Raw genomic sequence first — 12,144 nt, forward strand, 5'->3', positions numbered from 1 at the left:
GAAGGCCTAGATAAGTTATATGGAATTATGGCCCATGGAAAGGTGTTTATATTAATATATATATTTATATGTGTATGTTAATTTATATATATATATATATATATATATATATATATATATATATATGCATATATCATGTGGATATTGATTTGGTAAAATAATACGTGTAGGGATTTATTATTATTATTATTATTATTATTTTAGTTAGTCATAGGTTAGGATTTCTAGGTTAGTATATATATATATGTAGTAGTCAGAAGAAGAGGGTTTTTACATATATGTGAGTTACAAAGAGAGGTAGAGATATAAAGAGAGAGAGAGAGAGAGAGAGAGAGAGAAGAGGAAGAAGAAGGTGACCAGAGATAGCTTGAAGGTTGTCAGAATTAGAAAAGAAGGACGGAGAGCTTATGTAATTGATTTTCAATCCGAAAATCATAAGGCAAGTTATTTATCTATCTCTTTCCCTTTGAATCTATAGTTTCTCCATCACATGCTAGACTTTATGTTTTAAATCAGATAATTAATTGGATTATTAATTGATATGAATGAATTGAAATTAATTGTTATCATTTTTATATGTATTTGTTCTTTAAATTAATGGGTTCTTTGATTTAATGTATAAAACTTGTTTTAAATTGTTGGATCTTGTGTATTTTCGTTGTCTATATCATTGGTGATCACATAGGACTTAGACATCATATTTTAGGACCCAAACGACGGATTTACAGGTCAAAAACGGATCTGCAAAATTGCTCTGCGACTTTGTGCTCGAGCATAAAGGCCGACGCACAGTGCTCGAGCACTAGGAGTTATGCTCGAGCATAGGGATGTTGTGCTCGAGCTCTGGGAGCCTGTTTTCTTCAAAAGTGCTCTGAATGAGCCCGATTTGAGTATAAATGGTCCCGAACATGTTTATAAGTATTGGGGACATTGACACAGGCCTTAAATATATAAATTTGTAATAGACACTCGTGTTTTGATGTTGGATGGGAATAATTAAATTAATTAATAAGTATAATTTAATCTTTCGTGATATTTAATTTGTGTAATTAAATGTAATTGTTGGATTCATTATTATAATCATTGTTGTTGATATATTTAGGATTTGCGAGCATGATACATGGCTGTAATTATTTATTTTATCATGATTAGATATGAGTAAATGGTATTATGATTTTAATCATGCTTCTATCATATTTATTATTCTAGATTCGACTATTATGATTTATAATTACTGTGCCACTATTAGATGTAGCTATGATGAGATTTATTCTTTTTTGTGATGAGATTATTGAGATAACTAATAAGTTAGGCTCCTTGATATTTTACACCATTGTTATACATGATTTTTTTGGATTGGTGTGTATGTGGGTTGGCTAATAAGTCAAGACACTCTACTTGTGCTATTGTTAGATATGACTCTGTTTATTAATAATGTATTTTATATATGTATATGTGAGCCATGATACGAGCTTAAGGTTTCGGAATCAGTGGTTAAGACTGAGGTGTATATTGCTGGTTTAGATAGATAGCTGGATATAGGAGATGTGTGTACCTAATAGAAGAGGACTCTGGACCACCTCATGTGCGATTTTTCCATGAGATATCCACTATTTGGTTGAGTCTGCCCTACTGTTTAGTGAGAGTCTTTATGTGTATATATGTATGTATCAACTATATAGATAGTGCGAACTTGATTGCCGGTTCTCTGATAGGGTCATAGTAGAGCAAACTTGTATGTGGGTCTGACCCACTATTTATTTTTCAGGTACTCGACAGTACCATTCTTAGAGTTGTTTGTGCAAATCAGAGATCGTTCATCTTCATTCTTCCGTATCGTCGATGTAGGACGTTATCTCATATTTCTTTAATTTCTCAGACTTAGTAATATTTATTATTTTAGTTATGGGATTTTATTAGGGGTCCTTGATATACAGATTCCCGAGTTGTACTTTGAAGGTTTATGGTTAACTGGATTTATTTGGAGTATTGGTATCAGATGATAATTATTTATTATTTAGTTTTTTTCCTTTCAGCTTTATTATTTATTTTATTATATTCCTTTTGTATTATGTGTTCGTTTATTATCAGATTGTTTTGATATCCTCGGGTCTTCGGGTGTAGGTCTGGCCAACCTACACGTGAAAATTAGGGGGTATCATAGTTGGTATCAGAGCACTCCAGATTCAAGTGTCTCTAAGGGTTTCTATCGTATTTCAATTTCCGTGTAGCGTATTTTTTGATTTAGAACCTAAGTATTAGAATTCATTGTATTCCTTTATAGTCCGTTAAATGCATATTAATGTTCATCTTTTTGTGCTAACAGAATGGTTAACGCTGGAAGAAGATGGGAAAGGGAGTAGATGTGGAGAACAAGGCAACAAAGGAGAGCGGAGTGTAGGCATCAGAATCTCCTACGACATCAGCAGGCTACAGAGGAGCAGCAGTTGCCTTTGTTTCAAGAGGAGGAGCAAGAGTACCAGGAGCCTCAGGACCAGGGCAACCATCAGATTTCTAGACTAGGATGGTGACACAGTTATGTAAGACACCTCATAGTATAGTTACACCTTTAGGTGTTAGTACCATTTTGCATGAAAGTTGTGGGTATGTGTCCAAAGATATTAGTAGACTTAGATTTCTAGCCAATCTATTTGTTTTGGACATGCACTCTTATGATGTGATACTTGGGATGGATTGGTTATTTCACTACCATGGTCAGGTTAATTGTTAAGATAAGCCTATTGTTTTCGTTATACCGGGTCAGGATATGTACCTTATCGTTATGCCATTACCTTATGGGGATTCTAGCACACACATATTTTACATAGAGGAGAAGACTAATGTATCACTCGATAGTATAACAGTTGTACAAGAGTTTCAGGATATATTCCAAGAGATTCCAGGGTTGCCACTGTGTCGAGAGATAGACTTTATTAATGACCTAGCTCTAGGCACTGCACCTATTGCTAAGGTAGCATACAAGATGGCACTGATGAAGATACGAGAACTGAAAGATCAGATTCAACAACTACTTAGTCAGGGCTTCATTTGTAAGAGTACTTCACTATGGGGAACACTGGTTTTATTTGTGAAGAAGAAGGATGGTTCACTTCACCTGTGTATAGATTATAGGGAGTTAAACAAGGCTACTACTATTCGTAACAAGTATTCTTTGCCCAGGATCAATAACCTATTTGATCAATTGAGGGGAGCCATTTATTTGTCCAAGATTGATTTGTGTTCTAGCTATCATCAGCTTCAAGTTAGGGAGCAAGATGTTACTAAGAGATGAACAGGGTCTTCAGGACTTACTTAGATCAGTTTGTCATTGTATTCATTGATGATATTCTTGTTTATTCTAAGTTAGAGGAGGATCGTGCTGGAGATATTTGCAAGGTATTGTAGATGCTTTGTGAGCACCAGTTATATACCAAGTTCTAGAAGTGTGACTTTTGGCAGCGAAAGGTGAAGTTTCTAGGTAACGTGGTGTCAAAGAAGGGAATAGCGATAGAACCAGCCAAGGTCTCAGCAGTTCTGGAATGGGGACAACCTACCTCACCTTCAAAGATTCGTAGATTTCTGGGATTGGTAGGATATTATTGCAGATTCATTTAGGGGTTCTCGAAAATAGCAAGACCACTCACCTATCTAACTAAGAAGGGTGTACCGTTTGTGTGGGATGAGCACTGTTAGACCGCTTTTGACAAGTTGAAGAGCAAGTTAACTTCGGCGCCTGTTCTAGCTTCTCCACAGAGCGAGATAGAGTATCTTATTTATATAAATGCTTCTTTGTAGGGTTTGGGATATGTTTTGATGCAGGAGGAGCGACCAGTATCGTATAGGTCTTGTAAGCTTAAGCCTCATGAGCTTAACTATCCGACTCACGACTTGAAGTTAGTAGTTGTGGTCTTTGCCTTATGCATTTGAAGGCATTATCTGTTGGAAGAGTCCTTCCGACTGTTTAGTGACCACAAGAGTCTACAATATATGTTCAAACAAAGGGGGTTTAATATGAGACAACGCAGGTGGTTAGAGTTTGTGAAAGATTATCACTTTTCTACATAGTACTATCTAGGAAAAGCGAATGTAGTGGTGCATACACTCAGCCACCGACCTTGTTCTAGTCTTTCAACATTGTTTGCTACAAAATGTGATGAAGACAATTGATGAGTTATCTGATGCTTTTGTGGCTTGCGTAGTAATTACACCTACTATCATCCATAAAGTACTTAAGGCGCAACTTACAAATCAACAGTGCATTGATAGAGTTGCAGAGTTAGCTTTTGGGGATGTTCCATTTTATTCTATTAGGACAGATGGAGGCTTAAGGTATAAGGGACATTTGGTAGTACCTTCTGCTGATGATTTGAAGAAGGATGTGATGACTGAGATTCACAAATCTGAGTTCTCTATTCATCCAGGTGGAGATAAGATGTTCAAGACATGAAGCGACAATTTTGGTGGGCAGGTATGAAGAGGGACATAACTATTTTTGTCTCTAAGTGTAGTACTTGCCAGGTGGTTAAAATTGACCATTAGAGACTGCCAGGTGCTTTGGAACCACTTCTTATATCGGAGTGGAAATGAGAGAGTATTTATATAGACTTTGTTGAGGGATTGCCTAATTCAAATATAAATCATAACTCCGTTTGGGTCATTGTTGATAGATTGACCAAATCAGCTTATTTCTTGCCTATTCGCACTGATTTCACTTCAGAACAGTTGGTGAGGCTTTACATTGCAGAAATTGTGAAGCTACATGGCATACCATTGTCCATCATATCAGATAGGGATTCAAACTTTGTATTAGGATTTTGGTAAAGCTTCCAGAAGGATTTAGGTATAGAGTTACATCTTCGCACTACTTATCATCCTCAAATAGATGGACAAATGCATCCTTGATTTTAAGGGCAATTGGGAGGAGTACTTGCCACTTAGAGAGTTTGCTTATAACAATAGTTGCTAGAATACTATTAGTATGACACCTTTTGAGGCATTGTATAGTCGATAGTGTAGATCTCTTGTTTGTTGGTTAGAGGTTGGTGAGAGCAGATTTTTGGGTCCTAAATTCATTAAGGATACCTCTAATAAGATCGCTCTTATTCGAGATCGTATGCGCGCTGCTTAGAGTAAGCAGAAGAATTATGTTAACCGTTATACTTGTTCACTAGAGTTTCAGGTTGGGGATCAGGTTTTGCTCAAAGTTTCTCCTATAAATGGAGTGATATGCTTTAGGAAGAAGGGGAAGTTGTTGCCACATTTTGTAAGTCCATTTATGATTATGGATCATGTAGGGCCTGTAGCTTGTTGATTAGTACTTCCGAACTATTCACATCTTGTCCACAATTTTTTCCATGTTTCTATGTTGCAAAATTTTTTGTGAGATGAGGATCGTTATCAGCATATAGATGTTGGTGAGATAGAGTTGCAGCCGGATGCGACATATGTAAAGCCACCTTGTCGTATTATTGATCGTAGGAATCAGGTATTTTGCACCCAAGTCATTTCTCTTGTACGTGTTCAGTGGAACCATCATAATTAGGTCAAGTCCACTTGGGAACGGGAAGATGAAATCCGTTCAAAAATTTTAGAAATTTTTGAATAAGGTATGTGGTGAATTTCGGGGACGGAATTCCTTTGTTAGGGGGGATAATGCAATACCCCTAATTTTTAGAGCATTTAATTTATTATTTTAATTGCATTTTAATTGTATTATTTGGCTAATTGTTGATTATTTTATTTAAATGGCTATTTGATTAATTTAGTCAATTAGGTTATTTTAAATTATTTAATGTGTTTTATTTGTCATTATTTATTTATGTGCATTTTGCTTGTTTAATTAATTAGTTTATTTTATTTTAATTAATCATGGTTTGGGCTTGGAGTTATTTAACCCAAAGAAATGGGTTGGGTAAATTGGAGAAGGCCTAGATAAGTTATATGCAATTATGGCCCATGGGAAATTCTATATTTTTGTGATGGCCTTGGTTTTCAAACCCAGTGTGTCTTGTAATGACCCGAAAGATGACCCGATAGCAGATCCGGAATGCGAAAAAGAAAAAAAAAACAAGGTTTCTAGAGATGCGCGTCATCCCTAAGACACAAAAGTGGCTTCCTATGAAGCTGTAGGACTCAAAGAAAGCAAATGCGGAAGCGAAAATTTGAAAACGGGCAAGTTTAACCCTAGGGGAAAAATAGTCATTTTACACATATTTGGGTGCTACCGTGCACACTATTGGAAAGACGGCGAAAAATAAATAAAGTTAGACTCAAGAATCGCCTGATTTGGAGTCTGGATGAAAGAGTTATGAAACCTCAAAAATTTTAAATAAAAACAAAAAAAATGGCATGCTCCCGGGTCTGTTTTGGAAATGCTGCAATTCGAAAGCTTAAATGGATTTTTTTAGAAAAATGTTGTGAAGTAACCCCCCCTAAAATCATGTTTTTTAATCAACCATGATCCAAACTAAAAGTAATATACAAGCTGGAATGCCCAAAATGCCCCCAAGATAAATCAGGTCAAGAGAATTTTAAACATGCCGAGTTGCTGCCAAAGAAATGGAAATGGGGCTTCGGGAGGTTTTTAAAACACCTAAATTGAATATACAGTGTTAAAATACACCCACAAGACCCTTGAAAGTTTCAGAACGGTCGACACGATTTTCAAAAAAAAAGTCAATGAATAGTAATATGCTCTAAAATTTTAAAAGAGGCTTAAACCAGAAAATCTGAATTGACGAAGGTTTTCGAGACCAAGACAACATTTTTTGGAAAAACGCTGTGAAGTGATCCCCCCCCTAAAATCAAATTTTCTAAGTGACCATGTCAAGGGAAGTTCTTATTTTTCAAGTGAAGTACCCAAAATGACCATAAACATCCATTTCATACAAATGTGATGTTATGTGCAAAGTGAACATGCATGCAAACTGTACACACAAATTTTGTAAGTCTGCAAATAGAAACAAAATACGGAGCAAATAATAATTTATTAATTTGGAAAATTTGAGTACAATCCTTTATAATAATATTCTTTACAAAAAGAATGGTCTTCTGATTCGATCTCCTTTCTATTGTTGGTTGGATCCAAGGGCTGCACGAACTTGTTCTTGAATCACCGTGGAATTTGATGAAGAACGGCACGACTTTGAATGTGCTTGTTGTTCTTCGCTTTTGGGTTTGGATTCTGAATTTGTGTCTCTGACTTCTGAGTCTCTGGATTTCTGAGTCTCTGGATTTCTGAGCTTCTGAATTCTGAATTTGTGTCTGAATTTCTGGACTTCTGAATTTTGAATTTGTGTCTGAATTTCTGGACTTTTGAATTCTGAAATTGTGTCCTTTGTTGAATTTGAGGAAGAACGACACGTCTTTAGATGTGTTTGTTATTCTTTGTCTTAAAAGAGAAGAGAATTTGTTGAATTTGGTGAAAAACGGCATGACTTTGGATGTGCTTAGTATTCTTCGCCTTCAGGTTTGCCCTTGAGATTTCTAGCCATCTGGATTTCTGATTCTCTCAAGTTTTGGACCTTCTAGACTTCTGAGTCTTTGGATTTCTGGACTCTAAATTTATGTCCTTTGTTTCTTCCTCCAAACCTCTATTTATAGGCTTCTTGGATTAATAGGATGATGACAGGTGTCCTCTCCTGATAAAGAAAAAATCATAAATGGGCTGGGTCGGTTATATTATGATAATTATCCTTAAAAATAATTATTCTAAATATATTTTATTAGGAATAATTATCTTTATATTTAGCCATCTGGGCTGGGCTAATTAAATAATTTAAGTGGACCAAACTTGGGCCAATTAAATAACTTAATTAAACATTAGGCCCATATTTAATGGGTCCATTTGTCAAAACCAAAGCTCACTAAAATTTTAGTGTCTACAAATTGCCCCTACTTCGAGTCCCATGTTTGACAGGACTTATCTCCTTTTTCAAGTGGGACTTGAAGTATCTAACTTTCCTCTTTTTTATTTATTTTTATTATTTTTTTATTTTTTATCCAACTTTGGATTGTAAGATTTCATCTTTTACCAAATTATACAAATCCCAATACAAATAGGAGATATTTGGTTGCCTATATATACCACCAATATTATAGAGTTTAACATTAATTGCAATTGTCTCTAAAGACTAGTCAGATTACAACCTCCGAAGACTGTGTTGGATTGCGGCCTCTACTTAAAAACAAATAATTGGTATGACTTTTTCTTCACTCTTCTTCTTCTTCTTTTTTTTTTTTTTTTTTTTTTCTTCACACGATATTTTATTTATTTATCTAAAAATCACGATCTTTTTTTTTTTTTTTCAAATCTCACGCTCTTTCTTCTTCTTCTTCTTCTTCTTCTTCTTCTTCTTTTTTTCGAGGAGTGTTTCTTCGTCCCTTTCTTTTCATCTTCTTCATGTAATCTCTGTTGATGAGCACTGAAAAGTGTGCATTTAAACCCGTTAAGCTTAAGCATTCTAGTACCTTTATCTATCTTACTTTGCCATTTTAGACTTATTATGTGTTATTTATATTTTCAGGCACTAATCCCAAAATTTAGCTAACTCAGCCAAATAAGAGCTTAATTGAAGCAATCCTGAGATAAACCAAAGGAGGGAGCAAAGTGGAGAAAGAAAGGAGCAAAAAGGAATCAAGTTGTGCAGCTGAAAAGTTCGATCGATCCAACTTAGAGTTCGATCGATCGAACATCTATGATCGATCACAGTACTTCTCGATAGATCCAACCTTGGCCTTTGCTGAAATTCCAAGTTCGATCGATCGAACATCACCTTCGATCGATCGAACCCTATTTTGTCATATTCAAATGATTGATCTTATCCACAGCTGTACGCCTACTAACCACTTTTGTCTTTTTCCCCATAAATATCTTGAAAATGTCCCAGCCTTGTCATTATCCGGAGGAGTCAGACCACTTCGATCGATCCAAGATGCAGTTCGATCGATCCAAGTTAAGGTTCGATCGATCGAACTTCCTCCAGCGAGAAAAAGTTAAAGTCCAGCTCATTTATTCCGTCTTTCATCCAATGATTGGAGAATATGGCTTGCACGACCACAGCTCATCATGGGGTGTATTTGACCTACCTATATAAGGAATATGATACACTTTTTGAGGGAGTCTCTTGTCACACATTGAAAATTGATCTTAGAGGCTCTTCTTGGAGAGGAGGAAGTACGGAAGCTAGAGCACCATTGGAGGAGATCTTCACCAACAAGGAGCAGCCATGGAGTTAGCCCCTGAGGGTTGGATCATCACTACCATGAGTGGCTAGACATCCCCTTGGAGCTAGAGTTAGCCCCAAGCATGCTTTCTATACTCTAATCTTGTGTATTATTGAGGGATTAGTGTTGTATGATACATCTTGATATTCATGTATATATAAATCTTGATTATTTCATGGTTTGTATGGTTTAATGCTTCCAATTGACTATTCTATTCTATCCATATGTCTATGTATGCTAGAGTAGGATATTCATGTGCTTATCCCTAGATTTAGTGTTTTTGATGCATGTCTATGTGTATTGATGCTATAGATCTAGAGATTATCAAGATGATATGCTTAATGAATGCTATTTTGGTTCATTTGATGGTTTATGCCTATTCTTGATGGTTTGTGCCTCTCCCCTAGTCTAGATAGCTTTATTTTCATTCTAGTAGTGTAGATTTAGTGTAGTGGTAGTGTAATGTTAGATGGGAGGACAATCTACTCTTGATGTTTGATGTTCCATGCTTGTGAGTCCAAATGGCATATTCCTCTAATATTGTGTTGTATGTGGATTGTGAGCTTAATGAAGGATTAATGACTTGTTTTGATCTATTGTGCTATCCCCATGTTGTCTAGACAATATATGCTCTATTGTTTAGATATATTGTGCTCTTCACATGATGTTTAGACAATACTTACTTGATTTGTCATCCTTGCCAATTGAATCAACCTAATGCACACACACCCTTATCATATTGCAACACATCCATTACCCTCAATTGATCACTTGTTAGTAGTATAGAAAAGTATTGCTTGGTGGTGATCTCTACACCCCAAGACCTCTCTCTCTCTTGTTTACTTCATATTATTTTATTTAGTTGAATTCAATTTAGCTTAATCAACCAACCAATCAATTGTGTGATCACTCGACCTACTAACCCTAATTACCATAGTTTCACAATTCGATACACCATCTAATCCCTTGGGACGATCCCTACTCGCCCTATCTATATTTTATATAGAGAAAGGTAGTAGTGGCTTTCTATAAATGTAAAACTTGGCCACCTCCTAAATTCACAACTCTTCAAGCTTGACTTGGTATCGCGACCCTTGTAAAGGACCGGTCAGTTTTTGGCGCCGTTGCCGGGGATTTTAAATTGGCAACGTCGAATTGTGAAATTCAATTAGGATTAGTACTCTTTTGATCGCGTCTTTACTTTCTTTTTATTTTCTGTTTTTGATTGCTTATTGAATTTGTTCTCCATTGACTAGGTGCATTGAGCAAGGAGCTAGCAAAGTAATTCCAAGCTAAGGAGCAAAGCAAAGCAAAGGAAAAATGCTTAAAATGAAAAATTGTTAAGTAAAATTGCTAAGCTAAGCTTTTAATTTTGGCGTTGAAGTGCTAAAGGACTATTGTGAGACCTTCTTACTCAATCTCCTTAGTTAAATCGGGGGCCCACGTGGAGGCATTTATTTGACATACATTGCATTTGAAAATTGTGGTTTTGAAGTTTAATTGCATTGTTGAGAAAGTTGCTTATTCGTGTTGCATTGTGCATGTATGGTCGTCGTTCATTGAGACCTACTCTTGTCCCTCTTGATTTGCATTTAGAATCCACTATTAGGAATCCAAGGGGAAGAGGAAGTTCACATAGAACCAATCTACCTATGGACGCTCTCAATGATGATCATGTTGAAGACCTTGGTCACATAGACCAACAAGGCATCCTTCATCCTAATGTGCAAAATGATAATATGTAAGTTCCATTAGGCATGCCTAGGCCATACATTCATCAACCTCCTCAACAACAAGGCCAAATTCCAATGGGAATTCCAAGGCCAATGTATGCACCACAACCCCCCATCATTAATCAAGCTCAATATAACCAAGGTGTCTATGTTGCACCTCAAGTTGCTAATCCACCACTCGCATTGAGAGATCACTATGTGCCTAATGAGTATAATGCACCCACATGCATTCAATTGCCACCATTTAGAGCACACCATTATGAGATTAAAGCACAAACTATCCAAATGTTACCTAACTTTCATGGACTTCCTAGTGAAGAACCTTACAAGCATTTGGATGAGTTTCTTGAAGTTTGTTCTACGGTTCGATACACGGACATGCCAGAAGAAGTTTTAAGGCTGAAAATTTTTCCATTCACCCTTAAAGATAAGGCGAAGTATTGGTTTAACAACCTTAGGCCTTTTTCTATAACTTCTTGGGCAGAAATGCAATAAGAATTTTTGAAAAAGTACTATCCGGTTTCTAAGACCAATGCTATGAGAATCGCCATTAGAGAATTCACACATGGGGAGGGAGAAACTTTCCACGAGGCATGGGAACGCTTCAATGAATTGCTTAGGAAGTGTCCTCACCATGACATGCCTAAATGGCAATTGGTCCAATTCTTCTTTGAAAGCTTATCGGACAATTATAAAGGCATGGTTGATGCTTCAATGGGAGGTTCTTATATAGACCGGCAAGAGGAAGACGTGTGGCGTCTTTATGAGAGCATGAGTGAAAACTCTTTGCATAGAACATTGTCATCTAGGAATGGTAGAAATTCTCAAGGTAGGAAGAGTGTTGGCTTGCATCAAGTTGACCACTCAAATGATATAACCGCCGAGATGAAGTCTTTATCTCAAAAGTTTGATCAATTGATCAATCAAAACTTGGCGAATCAAGTGTCTTCCTTTCCTAACCATTCTCCTAGAGCTCAAAATGAATCATGTATGACTTGTTCTAGTGTTCTTCATTCTACTTCTAATTGTCCTCATGGACAAATTCAAAATGAACCCATTGAGCAAGTTAATGCAACATTTGTGAACCAAGGGAACAATCCTTATGGTAACCATTACAATCCCAGTTGGAGGAATCATCCCAATTTTTCTTGAAAAAACCAAGGGGAGGGCTCAAACTCTTCCCAAG

At 36.3% G+C, this 12,144-nt stretch overlaps 1 non-coding gene across 1 annotated transcript; it reads right to left on the reverse strand.

Moving 5' to 3' along the window:
- Positions 1–11,490: 11,490 nt before the first annotated feature.
- On the reverse strand, positions 11,491–11,599 carry LOC132268021 (small nucleolar RNA R71). The gene has a single exon (XR_009469166.1). It is a non-coding gene; the product is annotated as a small nucleolar RNA R71 (small nucleolar RNA).
- Positions 11,600–12,144: the final 545 nt, after the last annotated feature.

Source organism: Cornus florida, unplaced genomic scaffold (genome assembly GCF_030987335.1).
Source record: "Cornus florida cultivar Cherokee Brave unplaced genomic scaffold, ASM3098733v1 CherokeeBrave_3.0.0_Hap2_Chr07, whole genome shotgun sequence".
Taxonomy (NCBI): domain Eukaryota; kingdom Viridiplantae; phylum Streptophyta; class Magnoliopsida; order Cornales; family Cornaceae; genus Cornus; species Cornus florida.